The sequence below is a fragment of the Onychostruthus taczanowskii genome, unplaced genomic scaffold, assembly GCF_017590055.1.
Source record: "Onychostruthus taczanowskii isolate IOZ18803 unplaced genomic scaffold, ASM1759005v1 scaffold84, whole genome shotgun sequence".
Classification (NCBI taxonomy): Eukaryota; Metazoa; Chordata; class Aves; order Passeriformes; family Passeridae; genus Onychostruthus; species Onychostruthus taczanowskii.
The window spans coordinates 876,555-883,699 of NW_024506332.1; the positions used below are offsets into that span (position 1 = coordinate 876,555).

A 7,145-nucleotide genomic window follows, 5' to 3' on the forward strand; every position below is an offset into this window, starting at 1 on the left:
AACCTCCTTTAAAGCCGCGCTCGCCACGCCCATCCCGGCTTCACCAATCAGCGCGGCGCGCATTCGTGACATCTCAGGGCGGGAAAATGATTGGCAAGAATATCAACCAATGGAAAGTGAGAAGGGAGCGGCGGAGGGTTGTGATTGGCTGTAGTAGCGGGTGGGCGGGGCGTAGCCGTGAGGGCGGGTGTGCTGTGGCGGCGGCGCTGAGGGGGACGCGGCCGCGGAGCGGGTAACTGTCACCTGGAGCGGCCGGCGCGGCGTCCCACGGGCCGGCGGCGGCGGTTTGTGTCTGCCTGAGGGACGGCAGGTGTGCTGGCGTGCTGTGGCGGCGGCGCTGAGGGGGACGCGGCCGCGGAGCGGGTAACTGTCACCTGGAGCGGCCGGCGCGGCGGTTTGTGTCTGCCTGAGGGACGGCAGGTGTGCTGGCCCCGCCGTGTGTGCCACGGGGAAAGCTGGGGGGAAGAAAGCGGAGATGTAGCAAGTCCTGTTGTCGGAGAGGTTTTAGCTGGATGGTGACACGGCCGGGACTCGCGGGGTGTCACCGCTGCGTGTCCCGCGGCCCCCGGGAGAACGGGAGCGCCCCTCACAGCTCGCACTCAGCCCTCGTGCCGGGGCGTCCCCCTGCAGCCACCCCCGGTGAGGCAGGGCAAGGTGCAGACAGACCTGGAGATGGAGATCCCATGGGCAGAGGGGCTGTTTTCCGTGCAGGGTCCCCACAGCAGCCCCAAACTGTCCCCAAAGCAGCCCTAAATTGTGCCCAAAGCAGCCCCAAACTGTCCCCCAAACTGTGCCAAAAGCAGCCCCAAATTGTGCCCCAAAGCAGTCCTAAATTGTCCCCACAGCAGCCCCAAATTGTGCCCAAAGCAGCCCCAAACTGTCCCCCAAACTGTGCCAAAAGCAGCCCCAAATTGTGCCCCAAAGCAGTCCTAAATTGTCCCCACAGCAGCCCCAAATTGTGCCCAAAGCAGCCCCAAACTGTCCCCCAAACTGTGCCAAAAGCAGCCCCAAATTGTCCCCAAAGTAGTCCTAAATTGTGCCCAGGGCAGCCCCAAATTGCTCCCAAAGCTGCACCAAATTGTGCCCAGAGGGGCTGTGCTCAGCTCCTGTGCTGCTGATCCAGGGAAGCTGCCCAGAACAGTTTATTCGGGGTTTTGTGGGGCATCCTGGGGGTGTCTTTGTCCCCAGTCCCCTCCTGTGGTGCCACAGCCACTCCCCTGCCTGGGCTGTTTTGTCCCTGTGGGGGACAAAACCTCCTGGAAGAGCTTAGGAAAACTTCCTGCCCTTCCTTTCTTTTGAGAAGAAGGGATCCACGGCATCCCCATCCCTCCTGCAGATCCCACTCCTTGTGTGCGGGAGCAGTGAGCTCCCCTTGTGCCCCTGCTCCCCAAAAATGCTTCTCTTCCTTCATATTTTCCATGATTTCCTCATTCCACCATGAAACCAACCCAAGCCAGGTGAATTTGGTGCTCTCCAGGAGAAGGAGGCAAAGTCTTTTGGCCCAGGGAGCAGCCCTGACTTTTATTTCATTCCTCTCCAAAGGATTATTTGGAATTCGACCTTGCAGGGAAGGAGGTGTTGCATGAGCTCAAATCAAGGTTAACCATTCCTCTGATACTGCAGGACAATTTATTGCTGTGTGGGCCTTGGGAAGGAGGAAAACCACCCTCAGAACCTGGAAAAAGCAGGAAAATGAAGTGTTGGGTTTGGAAATGAACACACACCAGGTGAGAAAATCCAGGTGTGGTCACATCCTGGGTACCTGGAGAGGTGCTGGGGCAGCACGAGCTGTTCTCCTTCCTCCTTCCCTTTTTTGTGCTGGGAATTCTCTGTTCCCCGTGGGAACACGGAGCTGCTGGAGAAAACAACAATAAATGACATTGTCACGCATGGGACTCGCTCCTGATTGATTCTGGGGACCTGGCAGCATTTCCTGCACTTGGCAAAACACTTCTCCAGGAAGGGAGAGCTGGAGGTGACAGCCAGCTGCTGCCCCGGGGTGTCCCAGCCATCCCCCCAGCCCTGAGACCTGTGCAAAGCTGAGAGCATAAAACCCTTCCACAACACAAATTTAACCCAGGAATTGCTCAAATCTCCCCTTCTTGCCCTCTGGGAGAAGCCACGGGATTATCACACCTTTATTTCCTTGGAGAGAGACCAAACCTGTGCTGCTGGCAGGGTTTGGCACTGTGTTTTCCATATTAAATGACATTTAAACTGCAGAGCCACATCCACACCTGTAATTCCAGCAGAGAACCATGATCCCCAGGCCAAAGCGGGCACAGGAACTTCCCTTGCTGTGATCCAAGGAAATAAAACTGGCAGGGACACATTTCCCAGGATTGCTCCACAGGGTTTATCAAGGTTTTTCCTCTCCCTGAGCAAGAAGTGTAATCTCCTTCCCGTGCCTGTGGCAGGGCAGGGAGGGGGAATTAGAGTCACCTTAATGAGCCCTTTCTCCTGCACTCTCAGGTGCTGCTCCCTGATAATGAGCTGGGCCAGGCTGGAGTTCTGCTTCCAGGTTACATTTTAACCCTGGAGTGGTGCCACCAAGAATCCTTGTGCTCCAGAGCTCAGGGAGCCACAGCAGAGGCTCAGCCTGAGGGGTTTCCCCTGTTCCTGGGCGTGGGATGGGGATGATCCACGATTTCTGCCAGGGAAATGGGGCTGGCAGGTGGGAAATAAATTTGTGGAAAATTTTTAAAGTTTGATAGAAGATTCCCATAATATGCATAGGTTGTGGCCAGCAGCAGCAGGAAAAGGAGCAGCCTGTGGCTCTGGGAGGGGTTTCTGCCATCCCTGGACAAAAGGAGCTCAGCTTCCCTGGAAAAGCTTCCTTTGAGACCAGGCCTGTGCAGGGATTCCCTCACTCCTCCCTTCATCCCATCCTGGAGCTCCCTGGGCTTGGGGGTCCCCGGGTGCTCCACGAGCCCCACATTCCATGGGAGCAGGAAACAGGGAAGGGCAGAGCTAAAACCACATTTGGGCTGCAACAGCCTCAGCCTGGGAGTGTCCAGGGCCACTTGGATGGGCTTGGAGTCACCTGGGGTAGTGGCAGGTGTCCCATGGCAGGGGTGGCAGGGTGGGAGTGAGGTCCCCTCCCACCCAAACCATTCCAGGATTTTATTTTCCCATCCCTCTGCAGGTGCTGCAGGAAGAGCCCTGGACATTGGGAATTTGCTGAGCAGGAAGAGCTCGGAGGGACAGGACCCAGGGAATGGCTTCCACTGCCAGAGAGCAGGGTTAGGTGGGATTTGGGAAGGAATTCCTGCCTGGGAGGGTGGGGAGGGGCTGGGATGGAATTCCCAGAGGAGCTGTGGCTGCCCCTGGGTCCCTGGCAGTGCCCAAGGCCAGGCTGGAGCTCCCTGGGACAGTGGGAGCTGTGCCTGCCCTGGCAGGGCTGGCACTGGATGGGCTCTAAGCTCCTTCCAACCCAAACCATTCCACGAATCCCCAAATTTATCATCCACACCCCAGCAAGTCCCAGCAGAATCCCCAAAGTTCACCCTCTCTGTGCCAGCAGCCAGATAAATCCAGGAATCAGCCACAGCCCCAAGGCTGGGGCAGCACCTCCCTGCTGCAGCCTGGAGCAGCTGTGGCACGGCAGGAACAGAGCCCAGAGCCAGCAATTCCAGCAGAAAGGAGGAATCCAGGCAGGGGAAGGCTCTGGTGGGCTGGGGCAGCACCCACAGCCCCTGCAGCACCTCCCAGCTGATAAGGAGCACCTGGAGCTCCTTATCCAAGCCCTCACCACGCAGGAGCTGCCAGACCCAGGAGCTGCAGGCAGGTTGATAAGGCAGCAGTGCCCAGCTGCGAGGTGGGCACCCAAATTGGGGTTTATCTCCTGGACCCAGGGGTTTGTATTTACATTTCTGTCACTTTGCAAATCTCCAGTTTCTCTAACAGCTGAGCACCACCTGGCTCAGGGGTTTATCCTCCCCACCAGCAGCTCTGGCCAAAGCCACAGAGCAGCAAATTCAAAGTTATTTTGTTTTAAAAAATTTAAAATTTTAAAAATTGGCGTGTTCTGCATCAGATAATTGTGGTTTTCTTCCCTAACATGGAATTCCCAGAGGAGCTGTGGCTGCTCCATCCCTGGAAGTGTCCAAGGCCAGCTTGGATCACCCTGGGACAGTGGAACCCTGCCCGTGGATGATTTTAAGTCCCTCCTAACCCAAACCATTCCATGATTTTCAGTGTGGAAAGGAAAAGGCCCTGGTTTATGGCATTTTATGAAGGCTTTAGAAGAGGAATCAGAGCAAATATAAATGGTTGGTTTGTTTTTAATCTTATTTGCAGCACGGCCAGCTGGAATTTTATGTCCTCACAGCTTTTCTTGGCAAGTTTGGGTGCCAGATCCTCATAGGAAAAACAGATTCCACGTGGGAATCAATTCCCCATCCCACAGGACAGGCACCAGCCCCTTCCCAGCACATCCCATCCTTCCTTAAAAACACCCAAAATGCCCCAAAATACAAATTTAACTCTGAGTCTGCACCTCTTTCCCAGCCCCAAAATACAAATTTAACTCTGAGTCTGCACCTCTTTCCCAGCCCCATCCTGAGCTCCAAGGCAGGGCCAGCCTCAGGAGATCCCTGGAAAAGGGTCCAGCCTGGATTCTCCTGGGAATGGAGAGCCACAGGGAGATTCATCTGCTTGGAAACCTGACGTGTCCCAGTTATTTTCTTTTATCTTTATATTTGCAAACTCCAGGAATATAAACAAACAATTCTGTTGTGTCTTCGGGGTGACCTGACCCACTTTGGGAGCAGCAGCCCCTGGTTTGAAGCCTCCATGAGGTGCTGCTGTTGGGATCAGCGCTGGAAAAGCACAGAAAACAGGAATTCAGGGTAAGGATTAATGCACTTTTTAGCTCCAAAAAAAGTGCTGGAGTCCATCTGAATGGAATAATTTGACCATGTAGGCAGAGCAGGATGGTTCCCAGCTTTAACCACATTCCTGAACTTTCTCACCACAGCATGAGGTGATGCCAGGGAGAGTCACCAGCCAAGAAAATTCGAGAGAACTGAGGCCTGGAGATTCTCCAGGGGGTTATTCCAGCCCCAAAGCATCCCAAGATGGGAAGAGGCAGAGCTCCAGCAGAGCCAGGCAGGGAGCTCCAGCCCCTCTGACTTTGTGCAGCTTTCAGGGAAAGGTGTGGACTCCGGGAATGTGGCTGCTGCTGTTGGATTGGTGCTGGAAAATCATGGAAAACAGGAATTCCTGCTCTGCCACAGGCTCAGGGCAGGGATTAATGGGGTTCTTTGCCCCAAAAAGTGCTGGAGCCCATCTGAATGGAACAATCTGACGGTGTAGGCAGAGCAGGATGGTTCCCAGCTCTAACCACATTCCTGAACTTTCTCCTTTGTGCCTGAGTCACCGAGGAGGGACGGGTTTCACCGCCGGGATTTTGTGTAACGTCACCACAGCGTCACCAGCAAAGAAATCAGAAAGAGCTGAGCCCTGGTGGTTCTGCATTGGGTCATTCCAGCCCCAAAACTTCCCAAGATGGGAAAAGGCAGCGCTGGAGCTCCACCAGGGCCGGGCACGGAGCTCCAGCCCCCCTGAGTTCCAGGTGTGACTCCCGGAATTTCCTTTCAGTGCTCACACAGCCTGACCTAATTCCCCCTCCCCGAGCGGGCGCAGGGAGAGGCCGAGCCCGCCGCGTGTAATTAAAGCTGTTTTGGGATTATTTCCTGCACCAAAGTTGTTGTTTTGGTTTGTTTTGTTTTTCCCGACTCGCCTTTCCGGTTTGGAGCCCTGGGGGAGCAATGGGAGGGAGCAGCTGGAGGTGATTTTGGGAGGGACTGGTGGCACCGGGCACAGGCTGCGAGGAGCCCGCAGGGCTGGAGCTCCTGCTTTGTCCTGGATTTGTTTCCAGCACTCAGCAAAATTAGGGCCAGAAAGGAGGGGAAAAACCTGGCTTGGGATGAAGGGAAGGGAAGGGCACTTCCCCAGAGCCTGAAGGGGCTCCAGGAGAGCGGAGAAGGACTTGGGACAAAGGATGGAGGGATGGGACACAGGAAATGGCTTCCACTGCCAGAGGACAGGGTTAGTTGGGATTTTGGGATTCCTGGCTGGGAGGGTTGAGGGGCTGGCATGGAATTCCCAGAGCAGCTGCGGCTGCCCCTGGATCCCTGGCAGTGCCCAAGGCTGGGCAGGGCTCCTGGGACAGTGGGAGGTGCCAGGATTGGAACTGGATGGGCTCTAAGCTCCTTCCAACCCAAACCATTCCAGGATCCTGCTCTGCCCTGACCCCTCGCATGGCCTCGGTGAAATTGGTTAATTCTGATGGGTTTCACCACTTCAGGGCAAATAAACGTGTTTAAAATGGGATTAAAAATAGTGACGAGAAAACACCGGAATGAGAACTTAGAATGAGCCTTCTGCCACGGCACAAGCAGAGAAAATAATCCCCTTTATTCCCCCCAAAGCCGGCGCAGCTTCGGGAGCTTTGAAATGGGAACATTTGAACGAATAAACGCAGAAATGCCGGGAGGAAAATCCCCTGGGAGACCCTCCCAGCCCCATCCCTCCTCCCCCAGACCCCCCGGGCAGCCCCGGGCCGTTCCTGCCGGCCCCGGGACAGGGACCCCTAGAGGGGCCCGGGGGTGACCTGCCGGTGTCCCGGGGTGATTCCTCCTTGGAGAAACCCCGGTTCCCAAAGCTGCTCCTTCCCCGCGCCGCCCCCAGCACGGATCGGCGCCGGCTCTCCCAAATTGCACCGGTGCTCGGAAAGCTCTTCCAGCAGGATTGCAGCCGGCGGGTGGTTTAGTGCCTCCGGATGGAACCACTGCCAACATCCCGCGGTTTCCATCCCCCGAATCCCGAGTGGGGCTTTTCCCGTCCCTGCGAGCCGGGCGGCTGGGAGCGACCAGCGCTGCCCGGACCCCGCAGCTCCGTGCTGGCCGGGTCCTGTCCTGTCCTGTCCTCTCCATCTCCATTTCCCTCTCCCTCTCCCTCTCCCTCTCCCTCTCCCTCTCCTCTCCATCTCCATCCCGGCCCTCAGCCGTGCCTGGCCAGCACTCACTGGGGACAGGGAAACATTTGTCTTATTCCTTTCTATTCTTTCCCTTTTTCTTTCCTTTCCCCTTATTCCTTTCCCTTTCCTTATTCCTTTCCTTTTTCTTTCCTTATTCCATTCC

At 56.0% G+C, this 7,145-nt stretch overlaps 2 long non-coding RNA genes across 2 annotated transcripts; one reads left to right on the top strand and one right to left on the bottom strand.

Annotated features, from left to right (window-relative positions):
* Window positions 1–1,492: 1,492 nt before the first annotated feature.
* LOC121346660 lies at window positions 1,493–3,690 on the bottom strand. Its single transcript, XR_005954102.1, has 3 exons — window positions 3,473–3,690; window positions 1,763–1,852; window positions 1,493–1,675 (listed from the first exon to the last, which is right to left on the bottom strand). It is a non-coding gene; the product is annotated as an uncharacterized LOC121346660 (long non-coding RNA).
* A 391-nt stretch (window positions 3,691–4,081) lies between these two features.
* On the top strand, window positions 4,082–5,689 carry LOC121346783. Its single transcript, XR_005954113.1, has 3 exons — window positions 4,082–4,271; window positions 4,714–4,850; window positions 4,979–5,689. It is a non-coding gene; the product is annotated as an uncharacterized LOC121346783 (long non-coding RNA).
* The last annotated feature ends 1,456 nt before the right edge of the window (window positions 5,690–7,145 follow it).